General features: G+C 36.4%; 1 long non-coding RNA gene and 2 other non-coding genes across 3 annotated transcripts; 2 read left to right on the top strand and 1 right to left on the bottom strand.

The window, feature by feature from the left end:
• Positions 1-3,229: 3,229 nt before the first annotated feature.
• On the top strand, positions 3,230-3,301 carry TRNAP-UGG (transfer RNA proline (anticodon UGG)). The gene has a single exon. It is a non-coding gene; the product is annotated as a tRNA-Pro (tRNA).
• Positions 3,302-5,356: 2,055 nt separating this feature from the next.
• Positions 5,357-5,428, top strand: TRNAP-UGG (transfer RNA proline (anticodon UGG)). Its single transcript has one exon. It is a non-coding gene; the product is annotated as a tRNA-Pro (tRNA).
• Positions 5,429-5,814: 386 nt separating this feature from the next.
• LOC104245301 (uncharacterized) lies at positions 5,815-9,081 on the bottom strand. The gene is made up of 3 exons (XR_715695.2): positions 8,826-9,081; positions 6,480-6,582; positions 5,815-6,319 (listed from the first exon to the last, which is right to left on the bottom strand). It is a non-coding gene; the product is annotated as an uncharacterized lncRNA (long non-coding RNA).
• Between the last annotated feature and the right edge of the window lie 7,429 nt (positions 9,082-16,510).

Below are 16,510 nucleotides of genomic sequence, written 5' to 3'. Positions count from 1 at the left end.
CCTTTGGATTTAGAAGTGAAACTATTTTTCTACTATATAACAAGGCCCAAGTTACAGCGGGCTCTTTCTATTCTGAAATGGTTCATATGTCTTTATTGCTTGGTAACTTTTGGATATAGGATCTATGCTAACTTGTTTGATGCTATTTTACTTCATTCCCTATTTGGTATTCTCCCATCTGAGCTGCAGCTACTATCCCACTATATGAATCAACCGGATAAGGATCCGGAATGGGTGGAATTCGTACGACAACGCCTACAAACCCAGGGACTCTCACCCAGGGAGTACGAGGTCATGGTGCGGGACTTCCTCAATACGGAATTGTGTTTTGCGACTCAAGAGCAGATTTCCTTCCTCTATCAACTCCTTTTTTATGGTCGGGAGGATCCACAATTCTTCATTGATCCACAAGACCTGGATTCCATACTGAGGGTGCACCTTGAACCCTTAGAATTTAATTATTCTAAGCATGGATAACATGATCAAAGTAAGAAATAAATTACAAGGAACAAGTCTCACCCGCATTCTTTAACTCGACAATAATAATTTTTACTCATCACCTCACATATACATTATACCTAACATCTAAACATGTTGCAAATAGACAAACAAATTATAATCCCTCAAGTTAAGGTTAACCATGATACTTACCTCGCTCCAAGGGTCAATTCAAAGCCCAACCACATCTTTGCCTTTCAAACAACCTTGTAAATCAATAGAATCTAGCAAGTTATCAACCAAACGATTCAAATGAGACCTTAGAAACTACCCACGATTGCAAAGGATTCAATTTAGGTCATTATTGAAAAAGTCAACAAAAGTTAACTCCCGGGCTCACTTGGTCCAAACCCTAAATTCGGATTACAATCCGATTACCGTTCACCCTCGAGTCCGGTTATGCAATTTGTTTTGGAATCTGACCTCAATTTGAGGTCTAAATCCCAATTTTACAAAAATCCTTAATTCTACCCAAACCCCTAATTTCCACCATGAAAACACTAGATTTTAGGTTGAAATTTTAGGAAATGTAATGAAAGATTGAAAGAAAATAGATTAGAATCACTTACCAATGATTTTGGGAAGAAGGGTGCTTGGGAAAATCGCCTATAGGGTTTTCTTGTTTAGAAAATTTGAAGAATGAAATCCCATTTTTTATCTATTTGATTAGTCGTAGATGTCGCATTTGCGACCTGGGTTCGCAAATGCAAACCCCTCAAATGCGAAGAAATAGTCGCAATTGCTAAGTCCTCTAATTTATGTTGTCATCGCATTTGCGATGATTTGTTCGCAAATGCGAACATTGATATTCCGCATTTGCGACCAATGACCAAGCCTGCCCTAGCCCCACTTTGCAAAAGCAAAGTATTGTTCGCAAATGCGAACCTGAGGTGCCCCAGCTATTCTTCGCAAATGCGAGGAGTTGCTCGCAAATGTGAACCTAACAGAGGTCGCAAATGTGAAGCCTGACCTTGCAATTGCGAGGTCTAAGGTATGCACTAGAGCTGAAACAAACCAATATTTTTCCTAAGTCCAAACTCCATAGCCTATCCGAAGCTCACCCGAGCCCTCGGGGATCCAAACCAAATATGCACACAAGTCAAAAAATATCATACGAACTTGCTCACGCGATCGACGTCAAAATAATACTTAGAACTACGAATTGAACACCAAATAAAATGGAATTTTCAAGAAAACTCATGAACTTCTATTTTGACAGCCGGACGTCCGAATCGCTTCAAACCAACTTCGTTTCTCATCAAATTTGACAGACAAGTCATAAATATAGTAGTGGACCTATACCGAATTACGGAACAAAAATACGAACCAAATATCAATAAAGTCAAACATTGGTCAAACTTTCAAAGTCATTAAGCTTTTACACTTTCAAATTTCAACAAAATGCGATAACTCGAGCTAGGGACCTCTGAATTCGATTTCGGGCATATGCCCAAGTTCTAAATCACGATACGGACCCACCAAGACCGTCAAAATACGGATCCGGGTCCGTTTTCTCAAAATGTTGACCGAATTCAACTCAAATGGATTTTAAGGCAAAATTTTCATATTTTCTCAGTTTTTTAGCATAAAAGCTTTCCGAAAAAACTCCCGGACTACGCATGCAAATCGAGGAGGGATAAGATAAGTCATTTATGGCTTCAAAGCACAATATCGAATCATCACATTTTCGATGTTGAGTTATTAAAACTTATTTTACCAAATTTGTTGTTTTCATGTGACTGTTGGCTAATAAGTAGTGTTAGGCGCTGTCGCGGCTCCGACGGGAGTTGGATCATGACAAAGATACCTCAACGCTTTAGTTCAACAACAAAGGCAGGGTACACTTGGGGGGGGGGGCGCATTTCACGCGTTAGAAATCTGCCTCTTATACCAAGTATGGTACTTAAACCAAGTATCATCCTGAGTTTCTAAACTGAAATAGAGCGTGTTCTCTGTCCAAAAAAAAAAAGATCAAAAAAATAAGAAAAAACATAGAGATCCTTGCTATCTTGTTGTTTTTATTCTGCTTTTATATGGTTTTTTGGTATTATCCCTTCTTGTCGATATTTTCATTATGTGGTGCTTATGCTTTTCTGAGTCGATGGTTTATTGGAAACAGTCTTTCTATCCTCACAAGATAGGGGTAAGGTCTGTATACACACTACCCTCTCCAAACCCTATGGTGTAGGGTAATACTGGATATGTTGTTATTGTTGTTGAAGTGCATCTTTCATATCTGACTGGTTTACAATAGTTCAGAAAAGATGGGAAATGTACAACTAATTTTGTGCCATATTGACTAAAAATGAAAACACATTTAACAATACATTTATTTCCTGCTACTCGCCCTTATAAAAGAGGAGGTATCCTAGGAAGGTCATTTTAAAAGGAAAAACCACTTGTTAGAATTATCATACAAGCTTCATTTAGAAAGAAAAAAGTCTTATCAATTCACTCTTTTGCCAAGTCAAAGGAAGTGGTGATGAACCACAACATCTAAACAACTAGAACTGGCGCAGTTTAATTAACTTTTATAGGTTCTCTTTCAATTTTTTAGCATTGTGTAGCTCAGATTTTTATGTTTATGTCTTTGTAACTACTGTAATTTCTATCCTCAGCTCTCACTAATAGCATGTGATAATTCCTCAAAAGAAAATGGTTGTTTCTACCAGATACAAAAACACGTACTTCGACAAACATTACAATTGTCTATAACGTACAATGAAAAGCTGGGTATTTGGTCTAGTGGTATGATTCTAGCTTTGGGTGCGAGAGGTCCCGAGTTCGATTCTCGGAATGCCCCCTATTGTTTTGAATAACTCTTTCTTATCCTTAAATTCTGACAGCGTAAGTATTCAAAGGATAAGGTAGGATTTCTATTTAATAGGTTATCAAAAGCTATCCCCATTTTGAGATTGATCTTTTGTTAACTGCAGAAAGCTCATCAGGCATTTATGCTATTAGGATATTACACCTTAAAGTCATGTATATACAACTCAGTGAAACTGAGACAAAATTTCTTCGGCTCATGAAATAACCAAAAAATAGTCAACTTTTACATGCAAACTGCAATATATATTTTTAATCCAAACTATCAACGCAGACAACCTAGAGTTAATTCTTCTTTGAATATACATATTGCTCAACTTTCAGAGCTTTTGTAATTTCCTGTTGAGAATGTGTTCTCATTGTAAGTTAACCAACTTTTTCAGCCAAATGTCATTTTTAATATCTTACCATGTAAGATGAGATTCCTCCAACTCTCAAAGAACACTAGGTAAACTCATCTGGAGCTAAAATCAAAAAAATAAAAATAAAGAATTTAAAATAAAATTTACGTATTTAGATACTACATAAAAAGTACTTTAAATTATATGGTTAGAAATTCAATATATTTGCATAAAAGGTTGTCAAAAAATACATAAACTGAACATAATTTGTTTTGCCAGGATTCTTGTTTATTATTTTGCTAGAGAATCCATTCTGAGATTGATGTTCTGAAAATTGCAGTATTGTATTTGTGGTATTGACATTCAAACAGTAATACAGTACATCTTGGGGGCTCAAAGAGTCATGTGCAGACAATTTAATTTATTTCCTTCATTGAATATTTTACGCAGACAACATCTAGCATAGTTTAGACTTAACTTTGCTCTGTCAAGTACTGTAATATACCATATTTAATGCCAGTGGCGAAGCCAGGAATTTTCTGAAGGGTGTTCAAACTTGAAATAAAAAAAAAAATTCCAACAAAGGGTGTTCAATATGTGTTACGTACCTCTAAAACCGAATATTTTACTTATATACGTAGTGTAATTTTCCGACAAAGGGTGGTCAATAACTTAAGTGTGGCTTCGCCTTTGCTTAATGCTTTACTTTTAGAGTTCTTTAGCATTCCCATGCAATTAGGCATTCTGATCTTTAATCAAATGAGCACTCAGTCAAATACCTTCTTTATTAATACTACAACATATTGCAGGCCAAGATTCTTCCTGTTCAAAGTAAGAAAACCAAATGGCAGGATCCCATGAAGCTGGTTAACTGACCTTGGCCTCTTCTTTTTTTTTTTTTTTTTTAAAAGATTAATAGTGGTATCCGAGTCAGTTTTAGCATATTTCGACTATTTCAACGGAAACAGGTATCTCCTCCACTAGCACGAATAGTGGGCTAATGCTTTCAACTAAGGTTTAGACAACTGGAAGGAGGTGCCAAAGATAATTTGCAAATTCTGCTCAAGCTCTCATATTTACCACTAACCAGATTATCCGATTATTCATGTAGAAGTTTCAGGAGGACCTAGATATGAAAGTAAACCAAATTTAACGCAAGCATCCCCACTATCATAAGCAGAAATATAGGCTTGCTGGAGTATTGCCTTCCATTATTTTGACTAATTAAGTAGTAAAAATGTTTTTCATTCGATGAGATAAATCATTGTTCTCTTACAAGGTTCATATAGGGGTCAAGGAAGTCGACAATGATAACTGATATATCATTTATTAGTGGCAGAAAGGTTCACACCAGAACAAAAGAGGGAGCATTTATGTGGTGACATGGTTGTGTATTCGGGGCAAGAGCTCTCCAATTTTTCACTCTAATCAGGAGTAAAATGGTTCCAGTTGCTGAGGAGTCACCCTATATTCGGTTAAACCCAAACAAAAAAGCATGAAAATCATTCGATCATGTATATAGACAACCAAATAAGTAGCAGATTTATACTTAGCAGTGTGTAGCTCAGATTTATATTTGTCTTTCGTAACTACTGTAATTTCTATCCTCAGCTCTCAATAATAGAAGATACAAAAACGTGGAACTTCTAGCTAACATTAAGAGTTTCAATGTGGTACCATCAACAGCTGGGCATTTGGTCTAGTGGTATGATTCTCGCTTTGGGTGCGAGAGGTCCCGAGTTCGATTCTCGGAATGCCCCCTAATATTTTTGTAACTCCTTATACCTGAAATTCTGACAGTAGTTATTCTCTTTCTCTCTCTCTTATAATTCATTGTCGGCTTTATTTGGTTAAATCCTCTACAGAAGGTACTGTTGCTCTACATAGTAAAATGTTCTACGAACAATAAATGAAATAAACTTCTATGAACATTTATAAAGACAATACAATGTAGAAAAAGATATTCCATGTCTCAAAAAAGAGAAAAGAAAATAGAATATGAACATAGAAGAATCTTTCTGCACTTTCCTACTAATTAATATCACAAGCTTATATGAATTTATATATACTTGGAGGCCTGCAAAAAGTTGGAAAAGGAAAAAAGAAAATGAAAGTAAAATATATGAATATTATATCAGCAAGATTCATCACCACAACATCACAAGTCCAAGAAGAAGTAAACGATCATTTAGAGTAAAAAGTGGGACAACGCTTTACATCCCCAAATCTAAATGGAACAATCAGCTCTCTATTCGAATGGAGTAGACTTCATTTCTATCTCTGTTATGCTCTGTCTGCGTCTCTTCTGGTAACCTGTCGCAAACACAAAAGAAATGGAGCAGCATAGCCTCCAAAAATGAATAGGCAACAATAAACGAATTAACCTTTGGTCTTCATAACATTAATGCTTTCCTCCTTCAGTCTGTACTTTGGTCTTCCGATCGAATGCCAAGCTTGCCCGAGAATGCTGATTTGGATGTGCAAATTTTAATGATCTACTATTTTGCCTTGACTTTGATTGCGGGGTGCATATCAGTTTTTTAACATCTTTCAGAGTCATAACTCGATGAGTACTGCATGGTTTAATAAAAGCAAATGGATAGACAACAAAGTAGGCAATCTTCAGAGGAGTCTGCATATATGTTTGCTACCTGGCGTAATAAAGAAGCTCAAAATATTAGTTAGGCCTCAGGCAATTTACTGTTTTTCGACAAAATAGTTGGTTAGAATGATCCTTCATTCTAAAGAAGATAAACATTCTTTCTAAAAAAGATGAACAATCTAATGGAAAAAAAGCTAATATAGACGTACACATCCTTAGGGCTCAAATGCATCCTAGAATCGTTAGAACAATCCTCAAGCTAATCTTCATATGACTGATCCAGGCCCTCGTTAGTATATGAAGACATGATGTCTGATAAAAAAAATATCAATGTCTACTAATATGCACACAGAATAATCTGCATCCTTTAGTAGAGAAATCTAGAACTAACGAATCGATTTACATTAAACACATCACGTTTCCTGCTTGTATTACAGAACCCCATTTAAATCATCACGTTAACATTGGAAACAAAATCTTCCACATTGACTAACAAAAGTTGTAATTGGAAGGAAAAAAGAGTAAGATTTTTGCTAACTCACTTTGATGAGCTTGTATGATCAATGTTTCCATCTATATTGCATTACCCCTGAGATAATAGGACCTTTCTGGATAATCGTAGTCAGATTTCTCCGCTAATGAATTTCGTGTTCTTCTTCTCATCCAAGAAAAAAGAATAAAATTTTTAGGTCTGGCGAGTGGGAGGAAAAATAGGACATCACGTCACTATTCCAAACCTTCTTCCTTTATGATGCTTTTACGATGAAAATCTAATATACTCTAAACTTCATAATACTAAATTTTATATAAACAACATTTATAGATATTATTGTCGAATGTGTCAGTTTTGGAGGAAGAGAAGTAACAGGAAGTTGAATTATTATGCAATACCAAATCTAAGGCTATAAAAAAGAAACTAATATAGTCTAAACTCCATAACACTAAATTATATATAAACAACATTTATAGGTATTGTTGGTTAAGGCGTGACTTTATTTTTAGATATTATTGTTGAAGGCGTCACTCTGTCTTTTCCTTATTTTGTCTATAGATATCCGAATTCATGCAGTTGTTATCCACTGCAAGCGTGGGAAGACAATATTTATAGATATTGTTGTCGAAGGCATGAGTTTAGTAGGAAGAGAAAGAAGAAGAGTAAGAGGCGTAACTTTTGAATGAGTAAAAAGAGCTGTACTTTTTGAAGGAAGAAGAGCTAAATATAAGAAAAATATGAGGTAGAAACAGATCATAATGCAGCAAACAAAAAATGAGAAAGAAAGATGGGATTTGCTGTAGCGAGGATAAAATATGAGGAAGAGTAAACAACGATTGGTTACAATTAAGATGAAGAGAGTGGCATGACTTTTCAAAGAGTAAAAAGAGGGGTGTCTTTTGAAAGAAGAGAAAAAGCACTTAGATACGGCAAAAAATCAAGATATGAGAAAGTTGGAAAATAGATTTCATGATTTTTATAATATTGCTGGGAAGAAAGTATTTTTTCCTGATCATTATGTATGTTAACATTTTCAAGCAGAACAGAAAAGAGTAGAGCAGGAAAAATATAACAAAGCTAATATAGTAACAATCTATATTTAATCAAACAAAAATAATAAGGCATGACAATTTTGCTAGGAAAAAATATTCCTGATCATTACAATGTAGCCGCTATATTTAATGCATATGCTGCTTCAAGCAGAACAACAAAGTGTAGAGAAAGAAATGCTAACAGGGGAGGAAGTTGAACGACTATATATCCAATATCAATTTCTGAGGCTACAATGAAGATCTAATATAGTTTAAACTTCATATCACTAAATTGTATATAAACAACCTTTATAGATATTGTTGTCGAATACTCGTTTTAGAGGAAGAAAAGTACCAGGAAGTTGAACTTCTATGCAATACCAAAATCCAAGGTTATAATAAGAATCTAATATAGTCTAAACTCCATAACACTAAACTATATGTAAACAATATTTATAGATATTGTTGTTTAAGGCGTGACCTCATCTTTAGATATTGTTGTTGAAGGCTTGACGTCTATTTTATCCTTATTTTGTCTATAGATAACAGAATTCTTTCAGTTGTTATCAAGTGCAATCGTGGAAGGCAAAACATTTATAGATATTATTGTCGAAGGCGTGAGTTTAGTAGGAAGATAAAGAAGAAGAGTAAGCTTTTATTGCAGTATTAAATACATACGTCACTCTTCAACCAGAACACAGAAGTTGAGCATGACAAATATAACAATACTAATGTAGCAAGAATCTATATATATAATCCACATTTAAAAACATTGTTGTCGAACTTTATTCGGGTATTTTTTTAGCAGTAATACAATATGATTGTACTCAACATTAGAGACACAAGTAGTATCAATTGTAAAAAAAAAAATGCAGTAATGAAGAATTTTTGGATTTCTGCAAGTGTTTTAGAATCTTTAGATACTTAGTTATTAATAAGGGAAAAGATTATAGTTTTCCAGAATTTTTACAGCACCAGATATGAATTGTGGAAAAAAGCATAATACTTAGTGAAGAAGGTTTGGACGTTACCTCAATTTTTCGATTGCGTTTTGGCATCCCTGATTGTCCACACCTATAAAATTAGATTAGGGGAATAGAACCCCTAAAGAAGGTAGATAGAGTTAAGTTCATAGAAATTAACACAGTTAAAGGTATGAGAGAAATACAGTAGGAAAAAGGAAGATGAAAATTGCAAAGTAATTGATAGAATTTTGGAAGAGAGATAGGTATGCGAAAGAGAGAGTAAAGAAGCTTTATTAAAAGAGAAGAAGGGTTACGGGAAGGAACCGTTTCGTTTGTGAAGCGGTTCAATGGTTAATTTAAGGTTTAAAGTATAAAAAAACCTAAAGGCAAGAAAATTCATTTCCCGCTAAATGAGAGCGCCACGTAGCTGGTGTAAGTCCCTCAATTATAGATATAGATTCAAACTGTCAAGACATACAACCTAGAGCACTTCTTTGTATATATACAATGCTCAACTTTCAGAACTTTTTAAAATTTCCTGTTCAAAATGCACTCTTTGTAATTCAACTAAGGCTTTCAGCCAAATTTCATTTATGATATCTCAACAAGCAAGATGAGATTCTTCCTCATCTCAAAGAACACCACGCAAATTCACCTGGATCTAAAAGATACAAAATTTAACAAAAGATAAACTCAACAATCTAAAAGAATAAAAAAACTTAACAACAAAACATCATTCCGGCAAGAAAGTTAATTTGTGCTCACCTGCCATTTTTTTTTTTGAAAGTTCAAATTCCAACATAGAACTCTCAAGTGACCACTAAGATACGGAGGAACTGATTAGCACAAGATGCATCTCAATTATTACAAGTTAAAGCCTTGAGAGAAAACAGTTTTGCATTTTTCTTTTAAAGAAAGAGAGCGAAAGAAAAAAGAAATAAAAGAAAGAGAGAGGTGATAAAACAGCAAATGTATGTCATTCCAGTTCTGCCTTTGTTTCCAAATAGAGAAAGTAGGCAAAATTGAGTAAGTGATAATCAGCAAATATACCTGTCCTTCAGCAAAGACTCATAAACAAGGTTCATTTTTAAGGAACATGGAGGTCAACAATGATAGCCGAAATTATTGATCAATGACAGAAAAGTGTTACCAAAACTCAAGGATTGCTCTAGTATGCTGACTGTTTGACGTAAGAGCTCACTGAGTTTCCTGCGCGGATTAATAACCCCATTTGATGAATCATTCCTTTCATTTTTACCTAAGCAATGAAGCACGAACATCACAAGGTTCATGTTGTTTTTTGAGCCAACTTACTTATAATGAGCTGCGGAATAAAACACAAACAAGAACGCACTAGATTAATCAAGAAGGCATTTGAAATAATCTAGAATCAGAGAAAACCAAAAGCAAAGCCAATGATTTCCTTTTAATCATTCCCAAAGTTAGTGTTTAACACTTTAATGACTTCAACTCAATATGACGCGTTAAACCATCTAATGTCAGAAATCTTATTTCATCAACCAATTACAGTCCTCTGTGACATGTCGGAATTCAGATATCCGAAGGACTCATTATGATAAGATATGATTTCTAATAAAATGCACCAGGCTGATAGCTCTATACGAATCAGAGAAAGTGAACATCGAGGAAAGGCTGCAAAAAGCAGAAGAGTTTCGTATTTCTCTGTTTATCTAGTGATAAATGATAATATCCTAATGAGAGTAAACAGTTCCTCAAAAAATCTTCCAATAAGCAAATGCAGATCAAGGCCAGAAATGAGGAGTCTAAGGATTTTATATTTGCAAGGAATGATATGATATATAATCAGGTTAGTGCTGACACAGGGAACAACACATTGATGATGAATCAAAATGACATTCTTCAACAACAGGGCATTTGGTCTAGTCGTATGATTCTCGCTTCGGGTGCGAGAGGTCCCCAGTTCGATTCTCGGAATGCCCATTTTATTAAAAGAACATTAGCCTTAAGATCTGACAAATCGAAAAGCCTCAGTCATTTTTTCTTTTTTAACTAGAAAATTTACTTTACATAGGACTTTCCCTTATGAAGCAGCGCAGATACAAGGTAAGACAGCATGCATCTAAAAGAATACCTACTCAATGCCCTATTTAATGAATTAAACTTCTACAGGTACAGAAGAAGTATAAATGTGGCAGGTTTGAGCAACATGTAACTTTACATATGGCTGGCACCTAGCACTTAGAGGTGCTTAGTGAAATTACCTGACTAGATAGTATTAGAGATATGATCAGAAGTCAACTATGATATTAAAATTTAAAAAAAAAAAGTGGGGGGGGGGGGGGATGAAATAGTGGAATCTACCTATCCTTTGTTTTACTATTAGCTTTTATTTTATTTTTTTAAAATTCAAATGCAAAGTCAGAGTATATCCGATGTAACTTATATAAAGATGTTTTGTCTCTGCTCCCATAGTTTTCACCCACTTCATTGACCACCAGACTACACTTTTGGGTGCAAGTTAAGAGAACCAGTTAATAGTTTAAACTAAGAAACAACAATCAATTTGTTAAGAGCACTTTGACAAAGTACACACCCAAAGACTCAAATTAGTAAACCGATGAATGTCATTAACTTGAATCATATTTAATCAGTTATGCATCATATACACAAGAGGAAGTAACAAACCAAATTTCAGACGAATAATGTTTATGCATCAAAAGAAGAAAGGTGGTGGGATATAGTTTTAGTTCATAAAGCAAGAAAAGGAATTTAGCTCAGAATTAAGTACGCTCGAAACCATAGCTGGAGGAATTTAGTTCATAGACCTGTCTTCTCCTTGCTCACACGCAACATCCAATGACACGGCCAAAACCACCTGCGACAAACAACCTTGTATACAACCAGACTTGACTCCCATACCGTCATCTCACGACACTCTTTTACGTTGTGTATTTTACAAGCCCTGCTTAGGCGCGCTTTACCAAGAAAAAGCATGCCCTTTGCCAGCACCGTTGGTCTAGACTCATCCCACATTGCTATCTGAATTTCATCAAAATCCCTTGTGAGAGCTTTCACATCCGGTATACTTGGCAAGTTATCAAGGTAAGGAATCTCCCTTGAATGAAACGGCACTTGGGACTCGTACACTCTTCGTCTAGGGGGGGGGTAGGGGGGGTGGAGCATACTCTCTCGTCAAATCAGGTCCTTCCTTCTCATCCTCCTCATCACCATCCTCACGAAGAAAGGGTGTCTCGTCTCTAGATTCATCAGCATTGTTGTCGTAATCACTGTTCTCTTCCTCACTCTGTGCATCTGCCAGATCCCGATTTAATACGTCGTCTTCGGGCAATTGAGTGAGTACATTTGGTTCAACTTGCTCGTTTTCACTGCACAATCAACAAAATAATAAGATGCTGAATGTAATAAATACTTTCCATATAGCCGTATCACTTCACTTACAAGTCGTAATGTGATGAACTTCCATAATGGACATTTTCATTTAGGTGATGGCTCCCGGATGGACCACCATGATCCAACACACTAAAACTATGCTTGGGTTCAAAATTTGTAAAGTTCATATCCGGCCTGTACCCCCTGTTAAATATATGAGCGTTAATACAAATTCAATACAACAAAAATGTACATCGTAACACAAAGGAAAATTGAAGCTTACCACTCATCTTGTGAACTATGTAAAGAAGGCGGGGATAAGTTTAAATCAAGGAAAACTCTTTCATCCGGAACTTGTCCGACAAAAACTCCTCCAGAATAGCCACCCGATGACTGGGGGTTATCCGGAACATGTCCGGCAATCTCATTGTTTGGAACGTCTTCGACCTTGATGTACATATCCAACATATTTATTACAAGATATTTCCGGTATTCATCCGGAGTCCTCAGAAAATCCCTCAAAGTTTCATCATCGTAGATGTTTAACTCCGAGTAAAAAGCAGCCCTTGCGGAGTGATGGAATACAGATATCTTCCGGTTACTTTAAGTATCACTAAACGTTTCCTCATACCCATTTTTTTGCATAACAACGATATCAATTTATCGTACTCTATTGTAAGTGGTAATTTAACATGACCCCGTGGAGATAAACTATACCTCACAGAGTTATTCTCCATCACAACCTCACCCCCCCCCCCCAATATAATGAAACTCTTATTCTACGCTCTTCAGACATTACGAAAAAATGCTTCAGAATTTAACAACAAGAAAAAATTGAACGGGAGTTAGAATTTTATGTGAATGAATTTTCCTAAAATCCTAACCACTTTATATAGGAAATGGCTAGCACGGGATATGAAATTTTTTTGTCGTATAGCGTTCTTTAAATATACTATACACATTTAAATTATTGTGTTTGTCAGTTCACTTATTGGTGGGTCCATATTCAGGGTATAGCATTTTTTTGGGCGTTATATGTATAGCGTATGAATAAAAGACGCTATACCTTAACGATAGACGTTACAGTTAATGTATAACGTCTTGTTTTTGCACGCTATATATAGAAATGTATTTTTATTAAAACATCTATTAAGGTATTTGAGTCCAAAAAAATAATATTTAGGTTCTGAACTCCTTTATTGCCTAGTCTGCTACTCTCAATTTACGACTCCGGAACCCTAATTGTGGTTCTTGTGGACTCAAAACATCAAAATAGGTGGAAAAAAATTGGTAACCAAAGTATATAAAATGCAGTTAGAAACCGCGCTTTACCTTAACGTCATATTCGAGAGAAGGTGGGCGTGGCCCCCATGGAGGACAAGATGCGGGAAGCAAGACTCAGATGGTTCGGGCACATTCAGAGGAGGAGCACTGATGCACCAGTGAGGAGGTGTGAGCGACTGGTGGTGGTGGGCACGAGGAGAGGTAGAGGGAGGCCTAAGAAGTATTGGGGGGAGGTGATCAGGCAGGACATGGCACGACTTAGGATTTCCGAGGACATGACCCTTGACAGGGAATTGTGGAGGTCGAGCATTAAAGTTGTAGGTTAGAGGGTAGTTTGTGAATATTAATGCAGTGCACTAGAGTGAGACTAACCATTTAGGAGTTAGTCTTAGGATGCTACTGATCAGCTACTGATGCAGCGCTATATCTGTTGGATATTAGTATACCTTACATCCTTTTTCTCCATCATTTTCGTATTTCCTATATTTCTTATATTGTTGTTATTTTTATTTTATGTTATGTATTATATGTTTTATTATGAGCCTATTGATAGTACTAATATATTGTCTCTTGTTGCTCTCTTGAGCCGAGGGTCTCCTGGAAACAGTCTCTCTGCCCCTCGGGGTAGGGGTAAGGTCTGCGTACATATTACCCTCCCTAGACCCCACTTGTGGGATTATACTGGGATGTTGTTGTTGTTGTTGTTGCAGTTCCAAACCACGCTTTACCTATTTTGTGGGCGCACCAATGCTGCGTTTAACTAACAAAATAATAATTCAAATATGTAAAACGCATTTTAAAAGGGAGTTTTACCAAAAAAAAATTCGACCCCCCCCCCCAGATTGGGCATTGCCTTATTTAAAAGCGTTAAGGATTTTGCAAAAATTCATTTAAAAATAATCTCAACTCCTGATAAATTTTTCTTCTTGTTAAATTCTCAAGCTTTTTTTCATAATGTCTAAAGAGCGAAAAGTAAGGGTTTCATTATATTGGGGGGAGGGGGGAGGTTGTGGTGGCGAATAACTCAGTGAGTTATAGTTTATCTCCATAGAGTCATGTTAAGTTGCCACTTATAATAGAGTATGATAGACTGGTATCGTTGTTTTGTAATAAAATAAGGTTGAGCAAACATTCGGTGAATCTTAAAATAACCGAAAGATATCTGAATTCTGTGACTCCACAAGGGGTTGCTTGTTACGCTGAGTTTAACATCGAGGATGATGAAACTCCAAGAGATTTTTTGGGGGACTCCAGATGAATACCGGGAACTTATTTTGATAAAAATGTTGGAAATGTACGTGAAGGTTGAAAACGTTCGCACTAATGAGGTTGGCAAGCAGGGATAACCCTCAATCATCGGGTGGTTATTCTGGAGCAATTTTAGCCGAACAAGTTCCGGCTGAAAGAGTTTGGCCGGATCTAAACTTATCTCCACGGGCGAATGAGGAGCGAGGAAATAATTTCTCTCCTACTTTACATAATTCACAAAACGACTAGTAAACTTCAATTTTCCTTTGTGTTATGATGTTTATTTTTGTTGTATTGAATTTATGTTAACACTCATATATTCCACATGGGGTACCGTCCAGATATGAATTTTACAAGTTATGAACCCACGCCCAGTTGGAATATGCGTAGTTTTGGTGTGCTGGATTACGGTGGTCCATCCGAGAGTCATCACCAACAGGATAATGTCCATCATGGAATGTCAACACATTATGACTTGTAAGTGAAGTCATATAGCTATATGTAAAGTATTTATCAATTTGAGTAGCTTATTATTTTGTTGTTTGTGTAGTGAAAACGAGTAACTTGATGGTCCTATCCTCACTCAATTGCCCTTCGACGACGTATTTACTCGGGATTTGGCAGACACGCAGAGTGAGGAAGATAATAGTGATTATGACAACAATGTTGATGAGTCTGGAGATGACACACCCTTCCCTGACGAGGGTGATGGTGAGGAGGAAGAGAATGTCGAACCTGATTTGACGGGGGAGAATGTTCCACCTCCCATTAGAACAAGAGTGTACGAGTCCCACGTGCCATTTCATTCAAGCCATATTCTCTACCTTGATCATTTTCCAAGTATGCCGGATGTGGATGCCCTCACAAGGGATTTTGATGAAATTCGGACAGCAATGTGGGATGAGTCTAGACTAATGGTGCTGGCAAAGGGCATACTTTTTCCTGATAAAGCGCGCCTAAGCAGGGCGACGAAAATGTACAGCGTAAAAGAGTGCCGGTAGATGATGGTATGAGAGTCAAGTCCGGATATATACAAGGTTATTTGTCGTAGATGGTTTATGGGTTTTCATTGGATGATACATGTGAGCAAGAATAAAATAGGGTTGTGGAGAGTGGGTAAATATATTGGTACCCACAATTGTGAAATGGATACATTCAATGGGAATCACTTCAACTTGGATGTTGACTTGATTTCTCTTCAACTGACTCCATACATTGAAGCGTCCATTAGGTACAAGATCAAAGAGTGTATTATATCCATCCACCAGGAATATGGGTGTGCTATTACCAAAAGAAAGGCATATCTCAGGCGCAAACGTGCATTTGAAATTGTTTATGGTGACTGGGATAACTCATTTGCATCGCTACCCAGGTACATGGCCGCATTGCAACACTTTAACCCCGAGACTATTGTTGAATGGAAGTTTGAGCGGAGTGCAGGAATACGGGAATATATATTCAGATACGTGTTCTAAGCATTTAAACCAGCAATTGATGGTTTTGTGCATTGCCGTCCGGTAATTTCCATAGACGGTACTCATGTCTATGGAAAGTATGATATTAATCTGTTGATTGCTATTACAGTAGATGCCAATGGACAAATATTTCCACTAGCTTTTGCCATCTGTGCCAATGAAAGCCAAAAGACGTGGACGCTATTTTTGAACCACTTGAAGCAGCACGTTGTCAAACAATGTTCAGGCATTTGTCTAATATCTGATCGGCATGGTGGTATATTAAGTTCTGTAGAGCATTTGCCTGAATGGCAAGAACCCTATGCATACCACTGTTACTGTGTGAGGCACGTGAAGGCCAATTTTCAGAAGAAATATCACCAGGAGTGCAAA

This window comes from Nicotiana sylvestris, chromosome 11 (assembly GCF_000393655.2).
Source record: "Nicotiana sylvestris chromosome 11, ASM39365v2, whole genome shotgun sequence".
NCBI classification, from domain to species: Eukaryota; Viridiplantae; Streptophyta; class Magnoliopsida; order Solanales; family Solanaceae; genus Nicotiana; species Nicotiana sylvestris.
The sequence above is the reverse complement of the archived record's forward strand: the minus strand, read 5'-3'. Positions and strand labels throughout refer to the sequence as shown.